Genomic DNA, 24545 nt, shown 5'->3' with positions numbered 1-24545 from the left:
GATACCAACACGTCTTGCCCCAACTCACTGCCTATGCCAGTTATTACGGCATCCGGGTTCACGAGGCGCTAAGCAATCGCCACACCCATGTATTTTTATTAATGAGCAAACCGCTTAGTTACAGTGAGCGGGTCGGTATGTGGACGAGTTGTACGAGCTCAATCTCCGCCCAGATCTACCACCACACGTTTCTTCTTCAGTGGCGTCCCTTGTTCGATTTCAGTCGTATATTGCAGAGTTTCAGAGTCCCGAGTGACTTTCAGCACAATACCACTTTTGCCGTTTAGATGGCGTTGCTCCGTCTGAGAATGATGCACAGATTATAAAAGGCAAGAGGAACACAAGGATGGAAGCTAGTCGCATCGACATATTCTTGTTGCTGGCTTTCAAATCTATGTGTGATGAGAAGAGGAAATGGGTACGAGTGTGAAGAAACATAGTTAAATAGGATTAAATTTAGCAGGGACGTAATCTATTTCAGGCACCATCGTCGAGCTTTCATTTGTTTATTTCATGTCTCCTATTTCCGATAAGCACAGCCACGTTCGCAACGCTGAGCCATCATTGGAACATTTGGAAATTTCACTGTTTACTAAAGATTAAAGTGTAGTTCCCTGTCTTTCACGTGAGCGTTGCATGATCTCCGCTCGAGACATCGCAATATTTTAATAAATTCTCTTTCTCGTCATGTTTTACCAAATCGAATAAGCTTATTTAATTTTTTCCTCATGGATTTTGAATTTATTTGGTTACACAAATGGGTTCGTCCCATATAATGTAATATATGTCTGTGTTTCCAATTTTATGAGTGTCCACATTAATCACGCGTGGAAGGAATTCTAATTGCGTGGACCAGTTTGAGCGCCCTTTGGAATGCGCACGAGCTTATTTCTATAAACTGTCGCCGACATTTTTTATAATTGTTGTTCATCTTTTGTTGAAACGCGTTGTCTTCTGCCGCTTCTCGTATGATTCCCAGTCAATTCGAAATAGATAATAAAGGTTGTAATTCATTTAGGGCCCGTTTGGTCGCTGGAATACTAACAGGAAAAAGCATAGATAATTAGAATTTATTTGGTGCAGTAGAATTGAGAATAGGAATATATATTTTCATTTTGATCTTAAAATGAATTTATTTCTATTCTTAAAAATATCTGTTATTGGAATAGCTATTCCTATTCCCATTATGACTTTTTTCTATTTGATAATATTTTCAGATTCAAGTGCTCGGCAAGACTACCTTACCATTGGAGATATGGTTGTGACTTCTAAAGACAATGGCATTTGGTTACTGGCATATAGAAATTATATTAGCTCTATTTAATTCACATGGAAAATTCCAAATAGCAAAGTTAAAGCTATCTTTGGAGTAGTGAAAACCATTGTAGAATAAGGCCCTGAAAACATATGAAACAATGGGAATGTAGGTTGTTTTGTTCTTGGCTAATAACCAGGTTAGACCCATAAGCTTGCAATACCGGCTATAAATCCTACTCAGCGAACTTGTAATATATTAGAATTTTAGTTCATATATACATGTGTACATGCGTGTGTTTGTGTGTTAAAATCTTCACCTTACCTCTAATAATTTAATTTCAATGAACTAACCCTTTAACATTAGTTCCAACGGATTCTGGTCACATATATGAACCCTAATATAAACTTCACCTAGTGACCTCCTCACCCTAACCTTGAAAGTCTAATTAAACCTTGACTATTTAACCTAATCTAATTTAGATAAATATAATCATGCAATCCTAACCCTAGAAATGTCATGTAACACAATGCTACCCTCATGTAAATTTAATCCTAATCTTAACTCTAAACATTATATATTTACTCTAGAATTGACAGGTTGATTCTAACCACAATCATAAAATCTAAGTTGTACCATAGAAACATAAACTTTTAAACCTAAAGTTATATCATTTTAATCCAAAATTTATCCCTAAACCTAAATATGTTGTGAAGACTAACTATAAATTTTTATAGTACGATCCTCACTTCTTAACCCTAAAAAAGGGGCTAATTTATATGAATTTACTCTTACCATTGAGATCTGTCCGAGACACCGTGGCTGGAGTATTCTTGTTGGCATATACCTTCATTCTATTCATGGATCATTATGATAGATGGTTAAATTATATGTTGGATGTTGTATCATTTTATGATGGATGTATATCTCTTGATGTATGGATTTATTATGTATGATGGATGGTTTCATTTATTTTATTGCACGTGTATCATGGATCCGAAGATGATGATGTCTATTTATCTTTCTTATGTATATTCTTTTAAGCCTTTCATACCCTGTGACATGTACAGTGGATGAATGAGCATTCTGAATTAATTTGCCAAGAGGCATTCGGAACAATTGTATATTATATGGACATTGGACTTTTCATTATTCTTTCATATGGATGTAGTAATTTGCGGACTTAGTTTTAGATTAGATTTAAATGTGATTCAACATCATGGGATCTTTAAGGAATGCAACCTGTTATGTATGTTATTTCTTCCACTACTTTGTGTTTGATGTGTGTGTTATACTTTCTTATTTTTTTTAAAAAATGCTATCAAACTTAGTCAAACTTTAGGTTATTTCTTTTGGATCCCTTGTTAGGGCGTTACATTAATCCAATACTCTGCAGTCTGGAGTAGCCACTATTATGATGAACCAAGATAAATCTAGTGTTGCTTATTTTTCTTATTGCGTCTATTTTATTTCTCTGTTTAAATCCTTTCAGTCTTTGGGCGTTCTTTCTTTTCTCTGTGTACTGGGCCTCTTCAATACCAAGCTGTAGAAGCCGCGTAATCACTGTGGCTTCTCCCCTCTAGAAGGATCCGACAACACTCCAATACCTAATGAAATTCAAACACCAGACTCCCCTGAAGAAAGTCAGAGTGGTTGTAGATCTGGTGGGAGACTTTCCTTGGCTCAACTGCAAAACCTTGGCCTACAAATCCTCCACGTACTTTACCATCTCGTGTCACACTCCTCTCTGCACCACCTCTGGATCTGCCCTCCACGGCTGTGGGGACTTCTCTAACGTGCCGCTGGGAACAGAATCCTGCAAAAATGACACTTGCCTGGAAGTGATGACGATTGGAGTGACGGGAAAAGAGATATTCAACGTAGAGCTTTCTCAAGACAAAGTTGCGGTGTATCCGAGTGATGGAAGGAGGGTCTCCCTGGCTTCCAAAATGATCGTTCCCCAATTCGCATTCGCCTACGCTCCGTCGAGTTTGTTTCAGGGACTGGCAGAGGGGGCGGTGGGAATGGCGGGCTTGAATTGGACTCTACTGGCTCTGGCTTTTCAGACCACCGTGGCACTCGAATTAGATCGGAGATTCGGGTTTTGTCTCCCCGCTGGCGACGCTCCCGGAGGCATCTTTTTCGGTACCCCAAACTACCTAAAAGGCCCCGACAAGGAATTCCCTTACATCAAGCTCAACTACACCTTCCTCGGCACTCTCAGGTACCCCAGGGAATATTACCTAAATGTTAATAGCATTTAGGTAAACGGAAAGAAATTGGCTATCGATCCGGAGATGCTGAGGTTAAGCTTGCAGGGCAGCGGCGGCACAACGTTGAACACGGTGGTGCCGTATACGCAGGCTTTGACGCCCATCTACACCGCCATTCGTGATGCATTCATTAAAGAAGCGGAAGACATGGGAATCTCATGCGTGGAGTCGGTAAAGCCTTTTGAAGCCTGCTTTGACGCCACAGCAGCGGGTTCCACTAAAACTGGACCCGTTGTGCCTCTCATCGATCTGGTTCTGGATAATGAGTACGTGTTTTGAAGGATTCACGGGGCCAATTCTATGGTTAAAGTGAGAGGGAGTGTGTTGTCTGGCTTTTGTAGAGGCATGGAAATACTCGGCTGACTCGATTGTGGTGGGAAGTCATCTGCTGGTGGACAACCTGCTGCAGTTCAACTTTGTAGAGTTTAAACTCTATTTCAGCTCATCTTTTCTCGCCTCCAACACGGCCTGCTCCAACATCGTCTTTCAGGGACATTACAACTTTTCCATTTTGACATTACCCCATCAATGCTTAAACTATATTATTACAATGACTTTAGCCTCTTTAAATGGGATACCTACTTAGTATTTCATGCGTGTGCATGCGACCCTCGGTCAGAGGTTATTCATAGGGCCCACATACCATACAAATCATTTTTATTAATCTTTAACTGATACTCCAATGATGGAGGATACATTTGAAGTTTTTCTTTTTATATTAAAAAAATTCGAATTACAAAATTGCACTAACTGCAAGAAAATTGCAGTTTTTTTTTTTTTTTAGTACTGCAAGGATACATTTGAAGTTACTTTTCAAATTTGTACTCTTCGACTTGTTATGTCTAGGCATGACATGACATCCCATTCTTGATCCATTATCTATATATAAGAATCCATGGTCTTTATAAATTAACATTTGAATTTCAAATTTTATTCAGTAGTTACATTTACATCCTCTTATTTTATATACTTCACAGTACATTGACTAACATCACTTCAAAATTTTGATTATCTATCACTCACGGCTCTATAATTTGACACTCATTATGGAAGCCACTGACAATTGAAACAACAAAACCAAGCTTGGATGGTAGAAGTCTAGTGACTCAACTTTCATGTACTAGTCTATCAGAACCCTCTTTGTTAAGCTCTTTTCTATCAATCCAATAGTGTCTTTGTCTTGTATCCCTATGCAATATATCGATTGATGGCTCAATCTTTAGTAAATAATAGCTCATTTGTACTAGAGTACATAATACAAATTTAACTAAGCATTTAATGAATAATGGGTGGAGAATTTATGATAAAAAAGGCTATGATTTTTATCTTGAAAAATAAGCGCCTAATTGAATGACAATGCAAAATTCACAAGTAAATGATACCTTTAATGATTAGATGCACAGACTTCATAGATTCTCTAATAAAACATTTAGCTCGTGAATTTTGTATTGCTTTGGATTCATTTAGTTCATAAATCTATCATCACTTTTCTCTCTAGCATAAATCATATTGAAATCCTTTCAATCTACTCAAAATGATTATGCAATTCCCACCAATATTGATTAGTGAAAGGAATATTATGTGCCTAGACCAAAAGTAACCAAAAGCTCCTTCCTCTTACAAACATTTAGATTCCTATAGTTCCTCTGTCTGATTGTCAAACATCCTTTTTCATAGTGTGCTTGAAGGGTGTCAAGAGTATTATATCTCTCATCCCTTGGCTAGATTTAGTCTTCATGCTGGGAATACATGAACTTGGCTCCATTAACCCATTGCAAGGTTATAATTACAAATATGAAAGGCCATTTTCCTTAAAATGGTTTAAAGGACAATGGAAGAAAAATAAAATCATATCAATATTCACAATAAACTAAAATTTAAAAAGTAGAAAATTCTTAAATAATAATATGTGAGAACTATGATATGATTTTTGTTAATTTGAGTATTTGATAGATACTTGATCTTGTTTTTGACTATGGGAAAACATGTTTCCAAATTGTTGGTGAAATGGGATTGTAACTTGTAATAGGACTTGTGGATATTTTATGTGTTTTCCAACTTACTATATGAATGAATATATGTGTGAAATAAAGAGGCATGTCTCTTTAACATATTAACTTACATTAGTTAAAGTTATAACACAAGTAATATATCTTTAACATATTAAAATGGTTATGGTTATATAATAAGATGTGTGTGTGTGTGTGTGTGTGTGTGTGTGTAAAAGTTAATTATCCCATATATATATTATATATCTCATATATATAATATAATTTATCTGACAGAATTATAACATTAACATTCCCTCTTAATGAAGAAGAATAAAACACATAGATATTACACCATAGGTAATATTTCGAAAATAATACATATAGGAGATCCTTGATCAAAAGATTTCTAGTATATGATATCATGTAAGTATTGGCATATCAGAATATCAACATATGATATTTGCCAATTACTATTTGATATCATATTTGGTAACATGAGCATTGGCCTATTAGAAAATCAATCAAATGATATTCACCAAATACTCTGAGTAATGGCCTATCAGAACATCAACTAAATGATATCCACCAAGTACTCAATGTGGTAATGGCCTAGCAGAATATCAAGGCAAGATATTCGCCAAGTACCTAAAATATATCTATACAAACAACATGTAGATAGTTAAATTAATAACATCTAATGCCTAGTTGTTGATTTATAAGATAAAGTCTTTCATGATCTATATCATGATACAAGTTATTGTAAGGTCATCACCTTTCAATAACTTCTCCTAATACAAGTGATAATAATTTAGAAGTCATCATTTCTTCATGATGTAGACAGGGGATAGGCTCATACATGTATGACATCAAAAATTTGCATGACATCTCCATGAATACTGTCATGTGGTGTTGTCACAACATTCACCATAAAATATATTACAGAATACAGTTTCTCCCTCTTAGTTTGATATCAACTTTTTTGACCTCTTAGCACAAGGTTATCTCCAATCAAGTGTCATACTTCCTTTGAATTTGCTATCATCCTTCTAACCTCTTGGAATCAAGTCATGTCATGCTTCACCAGTTCAATGGGTATCCTAATAGCATAAGGTCTTTTGACCTATCTACTCCCTTTCTTTGTCCAAGATTGTCTCCAATGAACTGCCAAAACTCCCTCTTCATATAGAAGGTTACTCATAATCTCAATAATCAAATATATTCACTTCAAGAAGCCTTACTTTATCTAGCATGATCATCAAGTGACTAATGAATTCTAGATCAGAAACCTCTTTAGAGCTATTGTCATAAGATTGAGTCCTACAAAATATTCAGTAGAATACCTAATGTGCCAATCTTCTTTTCTTGCAAGAACATCCTCAGAGACAAAGGAAAAGATCAAGGCAAATAGCTCTTTATAGTAATTATAGAAATACAAAATAAGAGAGATACTACAAAGAGAAAATACATGCAATACTCGAGGATAATAAATGCTTATTTGCACATCAACAAGTTTCTCCAATGAAGGTCCACATGCATCAAATCAGGAAATGCCTCCATGTAAGAATTTGTCAAACAATTTGAGTACATCTTTTCTATTCCCATATAAGGATGGTTCAAATGGGAATAGAACATTGGTTATCATTCCCCCTTATAATGTTAGATTCCCACTCTTATATTATTGAACATATTTTGCATCTCATCATATATGATAGACTTCGTCTCTAACATAGTTGGTAATAGATGGCCAGAACATACCACAAGTTTATAATCCTCTATGATCACTTGTCTTTGCCTATCTCATTCTCAGACTTCATAATCCTTATCAAGAACCACTTAATCAACAACGATCATATGAGCACCAGCAAGAACTGGGTATATGGCATCCCTATTGTTTGCCAAGGCTAGGCAGCCCCTTTCATTGGCATAGGCCTATAGATTCAATAACTTCCTATTCCTCTACATGGGAGATAGAATTGTACCAACCATAAAAGTGAACAAAATATAAAGAAGATCAATTTGGACCAACTTTTCTCGATCATGAGTGTACTCTTGAAGACATAGTAAATGGGTCACAACCATATGATTTTCAATTTTTTTGTTTTTTGTTTTATTTTTGGTTCTTAACATTCCATTTAATAATCATAGCCTTTAATAAATTATTGCTTAATTTTTCTATCTCATTAATTATGTAACTGTTGTGCCATGTGCAATAATAAGATTTATAATCCAACGAACAAATATGTACACTAGGAGAGTTATCTTGATGTATGGATCAAAAGGATCTTTCCTAATAACTTTTTTGCTCAAGTTTTCTGTCACGTTGATTATGTATCTATTGTCCCAATTCTTCCTCACTGTACGTGCTGCTCTAATTATCATTCTCTCTAACAAAGGTTGTATTTGTCAAAGAGTACAAATTTGAAAAGTAACTTCAAATGTATCCTCCATCGTTAGAGTATTAGTTAAAGATTAATAAAAATGATTTGTATGGTATGTGGGTCTTATGAATAACCTTGACCGAGTCTTGCATGCACATGCATGAAATACTAAGTAGGTATCCCATTCAAAGCTCGGCTAAATTTGTACTCTTTGACAAATACAATATACAAATATTAGTTCTAAAGTTCAAATTTGTTCTCTTTGACTAATACAAATTTCTAGTTCTATTTCTTTAGAGAGGATTTTTTAACAATATTGATAGATTTTTCCCTTTTCCATAATAAACAAAATCAAACTCCATGAAGAATAGGGGCCCAAGGTCATTTCTCATGGGCTTCCATAATATGATTGAGGGAAGAGGCCAAATAGAAAGGAAGGGAGAGAAATACATTTATCATGGTAAAAAAGGTTGAAAATCATAAAATAATAATTGAAAAGGATTCAAAAATTACCATCACGGGTAACATACTTGTATAATAATTTTAGCAATCTTTGACCAAGGTTTCTATAAAGTAGTGTGCTCATAGCCACTATTAATAGTTTTAGTGACCACCTCATGTTCCCAAGCAAGAATGAAGTGGTCCACTGCAACTACAACATATTTCTTGTCCCTATAGAACTTATTATTGTTTCCATCCATCCTAGAAACCTTCGTGACTAACTCTTCATTAATGACAACTCCATACCATACACTTCGAGAATGCATTTATCCCACCCATCCCCAAAAGCCTCAATAACTAGGGCATCCACACCATGCAAGGTTTTCATATATGGAGTAAGACTACCTGAGTATAAATGCTCTCTAACTATGTGCATATTTGACCATTTATCATAAACACTAGGTCCTATATTATTTCTATCATCACCCATTTTCACACAAAACACTATGCAAGTATAAACTATACTAAACCACCCAAGCAATGGTAAAAAACCACATAGTAGTTAACCAAACCACCACAATGAGGTCATTTTCATAAAAGGGTAAGAGCAATGAGAAGGAAATAATTCTGCTATGGCCACTCATAGAGATTGTTTCTTAAGTGTCAACTAAGCTCCATTGGGATTTGATTATGATCATCCCAACATTAACTATCATGAGTCATCACACCTAGATTTGCAAGGAAATCCACAACACAAGTGTGTTCATGGTACTTGTGAGAAAAACAACACTTCAAATAGGTGGAAAGAATGACTTTGCAGTCATTGATTAAATGTTTAATCATCCAACTAGGTGAAGTTAATTGTTAATGTAGTTAACAATGTTTAGAGTCACTCTCTACACACACCTTATTTAACCCCCTATCTTTATCCATACTTAAGTCCAATTAGATAGCTCCGGTCTTAGTGACATGACTTGTTTGGGCCCTTAAGGAAGTGCCAATACCATAGATATATAAATTTTTATGTTTTTATTTAGATTGAACTATAATATAATATTTATTTATGAGAAAAAGATTGTGATATTAACTTCAATTCCTTGTATACACACAAACTAATCCTAAAAATAACAAAATCTAAAAATCTTATATTTTGTGTAAAAAAATCCAAACATTAGAACTTGTCCATCTTAAACTTGTTGACACTCAATTTGTCCACTTAAGTCATTTACTAAGTTCATGCCGAACTAGTAATACATATCAAGTATAATATTTAAATACAAGATCATACCGAGTTGCAATGAGTGAATCACTCATGTGCCAAGTCACTCAAGTACATTCCACTAAAACTGGAGCAGCCGTGCCACTCATCGATCTGGTTCTGGATAACGAGTACGTGTTTTGGAGGATTCATGGGACCAATTCTGTGGTTGAAGTGAAGGAGGGGGTGATCTGTCTGGCTTTTGTAGAGATAGCGAAATACTTGGCTGAGTCGATTGTGGTGGGAAGTCATCAGTTGGTGGACAACCTGCTGCAGTTCGACTTGATAGAGTTTAAGCTCTATTTCAGCTCATCGTTGCTCGCCTCTAACACGGCCTGCTCACACATCGTCTTTGCCTGACATTACAGCTTCCCTGTTTCCGAATTGATGTACTGATGTGATTTAAAGAACACCATCAATGCTTAAACTATATTAATACAACGACTTTAGCCTCTTTGAATGGGATACCAACACGTCTTGCCCCAACTCACTGCCTATGCCAGTTATTATGGCATCCGGGTTCACGAGGCACTAAGCAATCGCCATACCCATGTATTTTTATTAATGAGCAAACCACTTAGTTACAGTGAGAGGGTCGGTATGTGGACGAGTTGTACAAGCCCGATCTCCGCCCAGATCTACCACCACACGTTTCTTCTTCAGTGGCGTCCCTTGTTCGATTTCAGTCGTATATTGCAGAGTTTTAGAGTCCCGAGTGACTTTCAGCACAATACCACTTTTGCCGTTTAGATGGCGTTGCTCCGTCTAAGGATGATGCACAGATTATAAAAGGCAAGAGGAACACAAGGATGGAAGCTAGTCGCATCGACATATTCTTGTTGCTGGCTTTCAAATCTATGTGTGATAAGAAGAGGAAATGGGTACGAGTGAGAAGAAACATAGTTAAATAGGATTAAATTTAGCAGGGACGTAATCTATTTCAGGCACCATCGTCGAGCTTTCATTTGTTTATTTCATGTCTCCTATTTTCGATAAGCACAGCCACGTTTGCAACGCTGAGCCATCATTGGAACATTTGGAAATTTCACTGTTTACTAAAGATTAAAGTGTAGTTCCCTGTCTTTCACGTGAGCTTTGCATGATCTCCGCTCGAGACATCGCAATATTTTAATAAATTCTCTTTCTCGTCATGTTTTAGCAAATCGAATAAGCTTATTTAATTTTTTCCTCATGGATTTTGCTTTTATTTGGTTACACAAATGGGTTCATCCCATATAATGTAATATATGTCTGTGTTTCCAATTTTATGAGTGTCCACATTAATCACGCGTGGAAGGAATTCTAATTGCGTGGACCAGTTTGAGCGCCCTTTGGAATGCGCACGAGCTTATTTCTATAAACTGTCGCCGACATTTTTTATAATTGCTGTTCATCTTTTGTTGAAACGCGTTGTCTTCTGCCGCTTCTCGTATGATTCCCAGTCAATTCGAAATAGATAATAAAGGTTGTAATTCATTTAGGGCCCGTTTGGTCGCTGGAATACTAACAGGAATAAGCATAGATAATTAGAATTTATTTGGTGCAGTAGAATTGAGAATAGGAATATATATTCTCATTTTGATCTTAAAATGAATTTATTTCTATTCTTAAAAATATCTGTTATTGGAATAGCTATTCCTATTCCCATTATGACTTTTTTCTATTTGATAATATTTTCAGATTCAAGTGCTCGGCAAGACTACCTTACCATTGGAGATATGGTTGTGACTTCTAAAGACAATGGCATTTGGTTACTGGCATATAGAAATTATATTAGCTCTATTTAATTCACATGGAAAATTCCAAATAGCAAAGTTAAAGCTATCTTTTGAGTAGTGAAAACCATTGTAGAATAAGGCCTTGAAAACATATGAAACAATGGGAATGTAGGTTGTTTTGTTCTTGGCTAATAGCCAGGTTAGACCCATAAGCTTGCAATACCGGCTATAAATCCTACTCAGCGAACTTGTAATATATTAGAATTTTAGTTCATATATACATGTGTACATGCGTGTGTTTGTGTTTTAAAATCTTCACCTTACCTCTAATAATTTAATTTCAATGAACTAACCCTTTAACATTAGTTCCAACGGATTCTGGTCACATATATGAACCCTAATATAAACTTCACCTAGTGACCTCCTCACCCTAACCTTGAAAGTCTAATTAAACCTTGACTATTTAACCTAATCTAATTTAGATAAATATAATCATGCAATCCTAACCCTAGAAATGTCATGTAACACAATGCTACCCTCATGTAAATTTAATCCTAATCTTAACTCTAAACATTATATATTTACTCTAGAATTGACAGGTTGATTCTAACCACAATCATAAAATCAATGTTGTACCATAGAAACATAAACTTTTAAACCTAAAGTTATATCATTTTAATCAAAAATTTATCCCTAAACCTAAATATGTTGTGAAGACTAACTATAAATTTTTATAGTACCATCCTCACTTCTTAACCCTAAAAAAGGGGCTAATTTATATGAATTTACTCTTACCATTGAGATCTGTCCGAGACACCGTGGCTGGAGTATTCTTGTTGGCATATACCTTCATTCTATTCATGGATCATTATGATAGATGGTTATATTATATGTTGGATGTTGTATTATTTTATGATGGATGTATATCTCTTGATGTATGGATTTATTATGTATGATGGATGGTTTCATTTATTTTATTGCACATGTATCATGGATCCGAAGAGGATGATGTCTATTTATCTTGCTTATGTATATTCTTTTAAGCCTTTCACACCCTGTGACATGTACAGTGGATGAATGAGCATTCCGAATTAATTTGCCAAGAGGCATTCGAAACAATTGTATATTATATGGACATTGGACTTTTCATTATTCTTTCATATGGATGTAGTAATTTGCGGACTTAGTTTTAGATTAGATTTAAATGTGATTCAACATCATGGGATCTTTAAGGAATGCAACCTGTTATGTATGTTATTGCTTCCACTACTTTCTCTTTGATGTGTGTGTTATACTTTCTTATTTTTAAAAAAAAATGCTATCAAACTTAGTCAAACTTTAGGTTATTTCTTTTGGATCCCTTGTTACGGCGTTACATCAATCCAATACTCTGCAGTTTGGAGTAGCCACTATTATGATGAACCAAGATAAATCTAGTGTTGCTTATTTTTCTTATTGCGTCTATTTTATTTCTCTGTTTAAATCCTTTCAGTCTTTGGGTGTTCTTTCTTTTCTCTGTGTACTGGGCCTCTTCAATACCAAGCTGTAGAAGCCACGTAATCACTGTGGCTTCTCCCCTCTAGAAGGATCCAACAACACTCCAATACCAAATGGAATTCAAACACCAGACTCCCCTGAAGAAAGTCAGAGTGGTTGTAGATCTGGTGGGAGACTTTCTTTGGCTCAATTGCAAAACCTCGGCCTACAAATCCTCCACGTACTTTACCATCTCGTGTCACACTCCTCTCTGCACCACCTCTGGATCTGCCCTCCACGGCTGCGAGGACTTCTCTAACGTGCCGCTGGGAACAGAATCCTGCAAAAATGACACTTGCCTGGAAGTGATGACGATTGGAGTGACGGGAAAAGAGATATTCAACGTAGTGCTTTCTCAAGACAAAGTTGCGGTGTATCCGAGCGATGGAAGGAGGGTCTCCCTGGCTTCCAAAATGATCGTTCCCCAATTCGCCTTCGCCTGCGCTCCGTCGAGTTTGTTTCAAGGACTGGCAGAGGGGGCGGTGGGAATGGCAGGCTTGAATTGAACTCCGCCGGCTCTGCCTTTTCTGACCACCGTGGCACTCGAATTAGATCGGAGATTCGGGTTTTGTCTCCCCACTGGCGATGCTCCCGGAGGCATCTTTTTCGGTACCCCGAACTACCTGAAAGGCCCCGACAAGGAATTCCCTTACATCCAGCTCAACCACACCTTCCTCCGCACTCTCAGGTACCCCAGGGAATATTACCTAAATTTTAATAGCATTTAGGTAAACGGAAAGAAATTGGCTATCGATCTGGAGATGCTGAGGTTGAGCTTCCAGGGCAGCGGCGGCACAACGTTGAACACGGTGGTGCCGTATACGCAGGCTTCGACGCCCATCTACACCGCCATTCGTGACGCATTCATTAAAGAAGCGGAAGACATGGGAATCTCACGCGTGGAGTCGGTAAAGCCTTTTGAAGCCTGCTTTGACGCCACAACAGTGAGTTCCACTAAAACTGGACCCGTTGTGCCTCTCATTGATCTGGTTTTGGATAACGAGTACGTGTTTTGAAGGATTCACGGGGCCAATTCTATGGTTAAAGTGAGAGGGAGTGTGTTGTCTGGCTTTTGTAGAGGCATGGAAATACTCAGCTGACTCGATTGTGGTGGGAAGTCATCTGCCGGTGGAGAACCTGCTGCAGTTCGACTTTGTAGAGTTTAAACTCTATTTCAGCTCATCTTTGCTCGCCTCCAACACGGCCTGCTCCAACATCGTCTTTCAGGGACATTACAACTTTTCCATTTTGACATTACCCCATCAATGCTTAACCTATATTATTACAATGACTTTAGCCTCTTTAAATGGGATACCTACTTAGTATTTCATGCGTGTGCATGCGACCCTCGGTCAGAGGTTATTCATAGGGCCCACATACCATACAAATCATTTTTATTAATCTTTAACTGATACTCCAATGATGGAGGATACATTTGAAGTTTTTCTTTTTATATTAAAAAATTCGAATTACAAAATTGCACTGACTGCAAGAAAATTGCAGTTTTTTTTTTTTTTTAGTACTGCAAGGATATATTTGAAGTTACTTTTCAAATTTGTACTCTTCGACTTGTTATGTCTAGGCATGACATGACATCCCATTCTTGATCCATTATCTATATATAAGAATCCATGGTCTTTATAAATTAACATTTAAATTTCAATTTTTATTTAGTAGTTACATTTACATCCTCTTATTTTATATACTTCACAGTACATTGACTAACATCACTTCAAAATTTTGATTATCTATCACTCACGGCTCTATAATTTGACACTCATTATGGAAGCCACTGACAATTGAAACAACAAAACCAAGCTTGGATGGTAGAAGTCTAGTGACTCAACTTTCATGTACTAGTCTATCAGAACCCTCTTTGTTAAGCTCTTTTCTATCAATCCAATAGTGTCTTTGTCTTGTATCCCTATGCAATATATCGATTGACGGCTCAATATTTAGTAAATAATAGCTCATTTGTACTAGAGTACATAATACAAATTTAACTAAGCATTTAATGAATAATGGGTGGAGAATTTATGATAAAAAAGGCTATGATTTTTATCTTGAAAAATAAGCACCTAATTGAATGACAATGCAAAATTCACAAGTAAATGATACCTTTAATGATTAGATGCACAGACTTCATAGATTCTCTAATAAAACATTTAGCTCGTGAATTTTGTATTGCTTTGGATTCATTTAGTTCATAAATCTATCATCACTTTTCTCTCTAGCATAAATCATATTGAAATCCTTTCAATCTACTCAAAATGATTATGCAATTCCCACCAATATTGATTAGTGAAAGGAATATTATGTGCCTAGACCAAAAGTAACCAAAAGCTCCTTCCTCTTACAAACATTTAGATTCCTATAGTTCCTCTGTCTGATTGTCAAACATCCTTTTTCATAGTGTACTTGAAGGGTGTCAAGAGTATTATATCTCTCATCCCTTGGCTAGATTTAGTCTTCATGTGGGGAATACATGAACTTGGCTCCATTAACCCATTGCAAGGTTATAATTACAAATATGAAAGGCCATTTTCCTTAAAATGGTTTAAAGGACAATGGAAGACAAATAAAATCATATCAATATTCACAATAAACTAAAATTTAAAAAGTAGAAAATTCTTAAATAATAATATGTGAGAACTATGATATGATTTTTGTTAATTTGAGTATTTGATAGATACTTGATCTTGTTTTTGACTATGGGAAAACATGTTTCCAAATTGTTGGTGAAATGGGATTGTAACTTGTAATAGGACTTGTGGATATTTTATGTGTTTTCTAAGTTACTATATGAATGAATATATGTGTGAAATAAAGAGGCATGTCTCTTTAACATATTAACTTACATTAGTTAAAGTTATAACACAAGTAATATATCTTTAACATATTATAATGGTTATGGTTATATAATAAGATGTGTGTGTTTGTGTGTGTGTGTATAAAAGTTAATTATCCCATATATATATTATATATCTCATATATATAATATAATTTATCTGACAGAATTATAACATTAACATTCCCTCTTAATGAAGAAGAATAAAACACATAGATATTACACCATAGGTAATATTTCGAAAATAATACATATAGGAGATCTTTGATCAGAAGATTTCTAGTATATGATATCATGTAAGTATTGGCATATCAGAATATCAACATATGATATTTGCCAATTACTATTTGATATCATATTTGGTAACATGAGCATTGGCCTATTAGAAAATCAATCAAATGATATTCACCAAATACTCTGAGTAATGGCCTATCAGAACATCAACTAAATGATATCCACCAAGTACTCAATGTGGTAATGGCCTATCAGAATATCAAGGCAAGATATTCTCCAAGTACCTAAAATATATCTATACAAACAACATGTAGATAGTTAAATTAATAACATCTAATGCCTAGTTGTTGATTTATAAGATAAAGTCTTTCATGATCTATTTCATGATACAAGTTATTGTAAGGTCATCTCCTTTCAATAACTTCTCCTAATACAAGTGATAATAATTTAAAAGTCATCATTTCTTCATGATGTACACAGGGGATAGGCTCATACATGTATGACATCAAAAATTTGTATGACATCTCCATGAATACTGTCATGTGGTGTTGTCACAACATTCACCATAAAATATATCAGAGAATACAGTTTATCCCTCTTAGTTTGATATCAACTTTTTTGACCTCTTAGCACAAGGTTATCTCCAATCAAGTGTCAGACTTCCTTTGAATTTGCTATCATCCTTCTAACCTCTTGGAATCAAGTCATGTCATGCTTCACCAGTTCAATGGGTATCCTAATAGCATAAGGTCTTTTGACCTATCTGCTCCCTTTCTTTGTCCAAGATTGTCTCCAATGAACTGCCAAAACTCCCTCTTCATATAGAAGGTTACTCATAATCTCAATAATCAAATATATTCACTTCAAGAAGCCTTACTTTATCTAGCATGATCATCAAGTGACTAATGAATTCTCGATCAAAAACTTCTTTAGAGCTATTGTCATAAGATTGAGTCCTACACAATATTCAGTAGAATACCTAATGTGCCAATCTTCTTTTCTTGCAAGAACATCCTCAGAGACAAAGGAAAAGATCAAGGCAAATAGCTCTTTATAGTAATTATAGAAATACAAAATAAGAGAGATACTACAAAGAGAAAATGCATGCAATACTCAAGGATAATAAATGCTTATTTGCACATCAACAAGTTTCTCCAATGAAGGTCCACATGCATCAAATCAGGAAATGCCTCCATGTAAGAATTTGTCAAACAATTTGAGTACATCTTTTCTATTCCCATATAAGGATGGTTCAAATGGGAATAGAACATTGGTTATCATTCCCCCTTATAATGTTAGATTCCCACTCTTATATTATTGAACATATTTTGCATCTCATCATATATGATAGACTTCATCTCTAACATAGTTGGTAATAGATGGCCAGAACATACCACAAGTTTATAATCCTCTATGATCACTTGTCTTTGCCTATCTCATTCTCAGACTTCATAATCCTTATCAAGAACCACTTAATCAACAACGATCATATGAGCACCAGCAAGAACTGGGTCTATGGCATCCCTATTGTTTGCCAAGGCTAGGCAGCCCCTTTCATTGGCATAGGCCTATAGATTCAATAACTTCCTATTCCTCTACATGGGAGATAGAATTGTACCAACCATAAAAGTGAACAAAATATAAAGAAGATCAATTTGGACCAACTTTTCTCGATCATGAGTGTACTCTTGAAGACATAGTAAATGGGTCACAGGCATATGATTTTCAATTTTTTTGTTTTTTGTTTTATTTTTGGTTCTTAACATTCCATTTAATCATCATAGCCTTTAATAAATTATTGCTTAATTTTTCTATCTCATTAATTATGTAACTGTTGTGTCATGTGCAATAATAAGATTTATAATCCAACGAACAAATATGTACACTAGGAGAGTTATCTTGATGTATGGATCAAAAGGATCTTTCCTAATAACTTTTTTGCTCAAGTTTTCTGTCACGTTGATTATGTATCTGTTGTCCCAATTCTTCCTCACTGTACGTGCTGCTCTAATTATCATTCTCTCTAACAAAGGTTGTATTTGTCAAAGAGTACAAATTTGAAAAGTAACTTCAAATGTATCCTCCATCGTTAGAGTATTAGTTAAAGATTAATAAAAATGATTTGTATGGTATGTGGGTCTTATGAATAACCTTGACCGAGTCTTGCATGCACATGCATGAAATACTAAGTAGGTATCCCATTCAAAGCTCGGCTAAATTTTTACTCTTTGACAAATACAATATACAAATATTAGTTCTAAAGTTCAAATTTGTTCTCTTTGACTAATACAAATTTCTAGTTCTATTTCTTTAGAGAGGATTTTTTAACAATATTGATAGATTTTTCCCTTTTCCATAATAAACAAAATCAAACTCCATGAAGAATAGGGGCCCAAGGTCATTTCTCATGGGCTTCCATAATATGATTGAGGGAAGAGGCCAAATAGAAAGGAAGGAAGAGAAATACATTTATCATGGTAAAAAAGGTTGAGAATCATAAAATAATAATTGAAAAGGATTCAAAAATTACCATCACGGGTAACATACTTGTATAATAATTTTAGCAATCTTTGACCAAGGTTTCTATAAAGTAGTGTGCTCATAGCCACTATTAATAGTTTTAGTGACCACCTCATGTTCCCAAGCAAGAAGGAAGTGGTCCACTGCAACTACAACATATTTCTTGTCCCTATAGAACTTATTATTGTTTCCATCCATCCTAGAAACCTTCGTGACTAACTCTTCATTAATGACAACTCCATACCATACACTTCGAGAATGCATTTATCCCACCCATCCTCAAAAGTCTCAATAACTAGGGCATCCACACCATGCAAGGTTTTCATATATGGAGTAAGACTACCTGAGTATAAATGCTCTCTAACTATGTGCATATTTGACCATTTATCATAAACACTAGGTCCTAACCTATTTCTATCATCACCCATTTTCACACACAGAACACTATGCAAGCATAAACTATACTAAACCACCCAAGCAATGGTAAAAAACCATATAGTAGTTAACCAAACCACCACAATGAGGTCATTTTCATAAAAGGGTAAGAGCAATGAGAAGGAAATAATCCTGCTATGGCCACTCATAGAGATTGTTTCTTAAGTGTCAACTAAGCTCCATTGGGATTTGATTATGATCATCCCAACATTAACTATCATGAGTCATCACACCTAGATTTGGAAGGAAATCCACAACACAAGTGTGTTCATGGTACTTGTGAGAAAAACAACACTTCAAATAGGTGGAAAGAATGACTTTGCAGTCATTGATTAAATGTTTAATCATCCAACTAGGTGAAGTTAATTGTTAATGTAGTTAACAATGTTTAGAGTCTCTCTCTACACACACCTTATTTAACCCCCTATCTTTATCCATACTTAAGTCCAATTAGATAGCTCCGGTCTTAGTGACATGACTTGTTTGGGCCCTTAAGGAAGTGCCAATACCATAGATATATAAATTTTTATGTTTTTATTTAGATTGAACTATAATATAATATTTATTTATGAGAAAAAGATTGTGATATTAACTTCAATTCCTTGTATACACACAAACTAATCCTAAAAATAACAAAATCTAAAAATCTTATATTTCGTGTAAAAAAATCCAAACATTAGAACTTGTCCATCTTAAACTTGTTGACACTCAATTTGTCCACTTAAGTCATTTACTAAGTTCATGCCGAACTAGTAATACATGTCAAGTATAATATTTAAATACAAGATCATACCGAGTTGCAATGAGTGAATCACTCATGTGCCAAGTCACTCAAGTACGTTCCGCTAAAACTGGAGCAGCCGTGCCACTCATCGATCTGGTTCTGGATAACGAGTACGTGTTTTGGAGGATTCATGGGGCCAATTCTGTGGTTGAAGTGAAGGAGGGGGTGATCTGTCTGGCTTTTGTAGAGACAGAGAAATACTTGGCTGAGTCGATTGTGGTGGGAAGTCATCAGTTGGTGGACAACCTGCTGCAGTTCGACTTGATAGAGTTTAAGCTCTATTTCAACTCATCGTTGCTCGCCTCCAACACGGCCTGCTCCAACATCGTCTTTGCCTGACATTACAGCTTCCCTGTTTCCGAATTGATGTACTGATGTGATTTAAAGAACACCATCAATGCTTAAACTATATTAATACAACGACTTTAGCCTCTTTGAATGGGATACCAACACGTCTTGCCCCAACTCACTGCCTATGCCAGTTATTACGGCATCCGGGTTCACGAGGCGCTAAGCAATCGCCACACCCATGTATTTTTATTAATGAGCAAACCGCTTAGTTACAGTGAGCGGGTCGGTATGTGGACGAGTTGTACGAGCCCGATCTCCGCCCAGATCTACCACCACACGTTTCTTCTTCAGTGGCGTCCCTTGTTCGATTTCAGTCGTATATTGCAGAGTTTCAGAGTCCCGAGTGACTTTCAGCACAATACCACTTTTGCCGTTTAGATGGCGTTGCTCCGTCTGAGAATGATGCACAGATTATAAAAGGCAAGAGGAACACAAGGATGGAAGCTAGTCGCATCGACATATTCTTGTTGCTGGCTTTCAAATCTATGTGTGATAAGAAGAGGAAATGGGTACGAGTGTGAAGAAACATAGTTAAATAGGATTAAATTTAGCAGGGACGTAATCTATTTCAGGCACCATCGTCGAGCTTTCATTTGTTTATTTCATGTCTCCTGTTTCCGATAAGCACAGCCACGTTCGCAACGCTGAGCCATCATTGGAACATTTGGAAATTTCACTGTTTACTAAAGATTAAAGTGTAGTTCCCTGTCTTTCACGTGAGCTTTGCATGATCTCCGCCCGAGACATCGCAATATTTTAATAAATTTTCTTTCTCGTCATGTTTTAGCAAATCGAATAAGCTTAATTAATTTTTTCCTCATGGATTTTGCATTTATTTGTTTACACAAATGGGTTCGTCCCATATAATGTAATATATGTCTGTGTTTCCAATTTTATGAGTGTCCACATTAATCACGCGTGGAAGGAATTCTAATTGCGTGGACCAGTTTGAGCGCCCTTTGGAATGCGCACGAGCTTATTTCTATAAACTGTCGCCGACATTTTTTATAATTGCTGTTCATCTTTTGTTGAAACGCGTTGTCTTCTGCCGCTTCTCGTATGATTCCCAGTCAATTCGAAATAGATAATAAAGGTTGTAATTCATTTAGGGCCCGTTTGGTCGCTGGAATACTAACAGGAATAAGCATAGATAATTAGAATTTATTTGGTGCAGTAGAATCGAGAATAGGAATATATATTCTCATTTTGATCTTAAAATGAATTTATTTCTATTCTTAAAAATATCTGTTATTGGAATAGCTATTCCTATTCCCGTTATGACTTTTTTCTATTTGATAATATTTTCAGATTCAAGTGCTCGGCAAGACTACCTTACCATTGGAGATATGGTTGTGACTTCTAAAGACAATGGCATTTGGTTACTGGCATATAGAAATTATATTAGCTCTATTTAATTCACATGGAAAATGCCAAATAGCAAAGTTAAAGCTATCTTTGGAGTAGTGAAAACCATTGTAGAATAAGGCCCTAAAAACATATGAAACAATGGGAATGTAGGTTGTTTTGTTCTTGGCTAATAACCAGGTTAGACCGATAAGCTTGCAATACCGGCTATAAATCCTACTCGGCGAACTTGTAATATATTAGAATTTTAGTTCATATATACATGTGTACATGCGTGTGTTTGTGTGTTAAAATCTTCACCTTACCTCTAATAATTTAATTTCAATGAACTAACCCTTTAACATTAGTTCCAACGGATTCTGGTCACATATATGAACCCTAATATAAACTTCACCTAGTGACCTCCTCACCCTAACCTTGAAAGTCTAATTAAACCTTGACTATTTAACCTAATCTAATTTAGATAAATATAATCATGCAATCCTAACCCTAGAAATGTCATGTAACACAATGCTACCCTCATGTAAATTTAATCCTAATCTTAACTCTAAACATTATATATTTACTCTAGAATTGGCAGGTTGATTCTAACAACAATAATAAAATCTAAGTTGTACCATAGAAACATAAACTTTTAAACCTAAAGTTATATCATTTTAATCCAAAATTTATCCCTAAACCTAAATATGTTGTGAAGACTAACTATAAATTTTTATAGTACCATCCTCACTTCTTAACCCTAAAAAAGGGGCTAATTTATATGAATGTACTCTTACCATTGAGATCTGTCCGAGACACCGTGGCTGTAGTATTCTTGTTGGCATATACCTTCATTCTATTCATGGATCATTATGATAGATGGTTATATTATATGTTGGATGTTGTATCATTTTATGATGGATGTATATCTCTTGATGTATGGATTTATTATGTATGATGGATGGTTTCATTTATTTTATTGCACATGTATCATGGATCCGAAGAGGATGATGTCTATTTATCTTGCTTATGTATATTCTTTTAAGCCTTTCATACCCTGTGACATGTACAGTGGATGAATGAGCATTCCGAATTAATTTGCCAAGAGGCATTCGGAACAATTGTATATTATATGGACATTGGACTTTTCATTATTCTTTCATATGGATGTAGTAATTTGCGGACTTAGTTTTAGATTAGATTTAAATGTGATTCAACATCATGGGATCTTTAAGGAATGCAACCTGTTATGTATGTTATTGCTTCCACTACTTTCTCTTTGATGTGTGTGTTATACTTTCTTATTTTTTTTTAAAAATGCTATCAAACTTAGTCAAACTTTAGGTTATTTCTTTTGTATCCCTTGTTAGGGCGTTACATTAATCCAATACTCTGCAGTCTAGAGTAGCCACTATTATGATGAACCAAGATAAATCTAGTGTTGCTTATTTTTCTTATTGCGTCTATTTTATTTCTCTGTTTAAATCCTTTCAGTCTTTGGGCGTTCTTTCTTTTCTCTGTGTACTGGGCCTCTTCAATACCAAGCTGTAGAAGCCGCATAACCACTGTGGCTTCTCCCCTCTAGAAGGATCTGACAACACTCCAATACCTAATGGAATTCAAACACCAGACTCCCCTGAAGAAAGTCAGAGTGGTTGTAGATCTGGTGGGAGACTTTCTTTGGCTCAACTGCAAAACCTCGGCCTACAAATCCTCCACGTACTTTACCATCTCGTGTCACACTCCTCTCTGCACCACCTCTGGATCTGCCCTCCACGGCTGTAGGGACTGCTCTAACGTGCCGCTGGGAACAGAATCCTGCAAAAATGACACTTGCCTGGAAGTGATGACGATTGGAGTGATGGGAAAAGAGATATTCAACGTAGAGCTTTCTCAAGACAAAGTTGCGATGTATCCGAGCGATGGAAGGAGGGTCTCCCTGGCTTCCAAAATGATCGTTCCCCAATTCGCCTTCGCCTGCGCTCCGTCGAGTTTGTTTCAGGGACTGGCAGAGGGGGCGGTGGGAATGGTGGGCTTGAATTGGACTCCACTGGCTCTGCCTTTTCAGACCACCGTGGCACTCGAATTAGATCGGAGATTCAGGTTTTGTCTCCCCGCTGGCGACACTCCCGGAGGCATCTTTTTTGGTACCTCGAACTACCTGAAAGGCCCCGACAAGGAATTCCCTTACATCAAGCTCAACTACACCTTCCTCCGCACTCTCAGGTACCCAAGGGAATATTACCTAAATGTTAATAGCATTTAGGTAAACGGAAAGAAATTGGCTATCGATCCGGAGGTGCTGAGGTTGAGCTTACAGGGCAGCGGCGGCACAACGTTGAAGACGGTGGTGCCGTATATGCAGGCTTCGATGCCCATCTACACCGCCATTCGTGACGCGTTCATTAAAGAAGCAGAAGACATGGGAATCTCACGCGTGGAGTCGGTAAAGCCTTTTGAAGCCTGCTTTGACGCCACAACAGCGGGTTCCACTAAAACTGGACCCGTTGTGCCTCTCATCGATCTGGTTCTGGATAACGAGTACGTGTTTTGAAGGATTCATGGGGCCAATTCTGTGGTTAAAGTGAGAGGGAGTTTGTTGTCTGGCTTTTGTAGAGGCATGGAAATACTCGGCTGACTCGATTGTGGTGGGAAGTCATCTGCTGGTGGACAACCTGCTGCAGTTCGACTTTGTAGAGTTTAAACTCTATTTCAGCTCATCTTTGCTCGCCTCCAACACGGCCTGCTCCAACATCGTCTTTCAGGGACATTACAACTTTTCCATTTTGACATTACCCCATCAATGCTTAAACTATATTATTACAATGACTTTAGCCTCTTTAAATGGGATACCTACTTAGTATTTCATGCGTGTGCATGCGACCCTCGGTCGAAGGTTATTCATAGGGCACACATACCATACAAATCATTTTTATTAATCTTTAACTGATACTCCAATGATGGAGGATACATTTGAAGTTTTTCTTTTTATATTAAAAAAATTTGAATTACAAAATTGCACTAACTGCAAGAAAATTGCTGTTTTTTTTTTTTTTAGTACTGCAAGGATACATTTGAAGTTACTTTTCAAATTTTTACTCTTCGACTTGTTATGTCTAGGCATGACATGACATCCCATTCTTGATCCATAATCTATATATAAGAATCCATGGTCTTTA

At 36.2% G+C, this 24545-nt stretch overlaps 3 pseudogenes; all 3 read left to right on the top strand.

Moving 5' to 3' along the window:
• The first annotated feature begins 287 nt into the window (after window positions 1–287).
• On the top strand, window positions 288–9956 carry LOC149571347 (putative aspartic proteinase GIP2; annotated as a pseudogene).
• A 99-nt stretch (window positions 9957–10055) lies between these two features.
• LOC149571346 (putative aspartic proteinase GIP2) lies at window positions 10056–20010 on the top strand (annotated as a pseudogene).
• Window positions 20011–20400: 390 nt separating this feature from the next.
• LOC149571345 (putative aspartic proteinase GIP2) lies at window positions 20401–24227 on the top strand (annotated as a pseudogene).
• Window positions 24228–24545: the final 318 nt, after the last annotated feature.

This window comes from Cupressus sempervirens, chromosome 2, assembly GCF_028749045.1.
Source record: "Cupressus sempervirens isolate cs-2001-9-10 chromosome 2, ASM2874904v1, whole genome shotgun sequence".
NCBI classification, from domain to species: Eukaryota; Viridiplantae; Streptophyta; class Pinopsida; order Cupressales; family Cupressaceae; genus Cupressus; species Cupressus sempervirens.
Note: the sequence above shows the minus strand (reverse complement) of the source record. Positions and strands in the feature narration are given on the sequence as shown.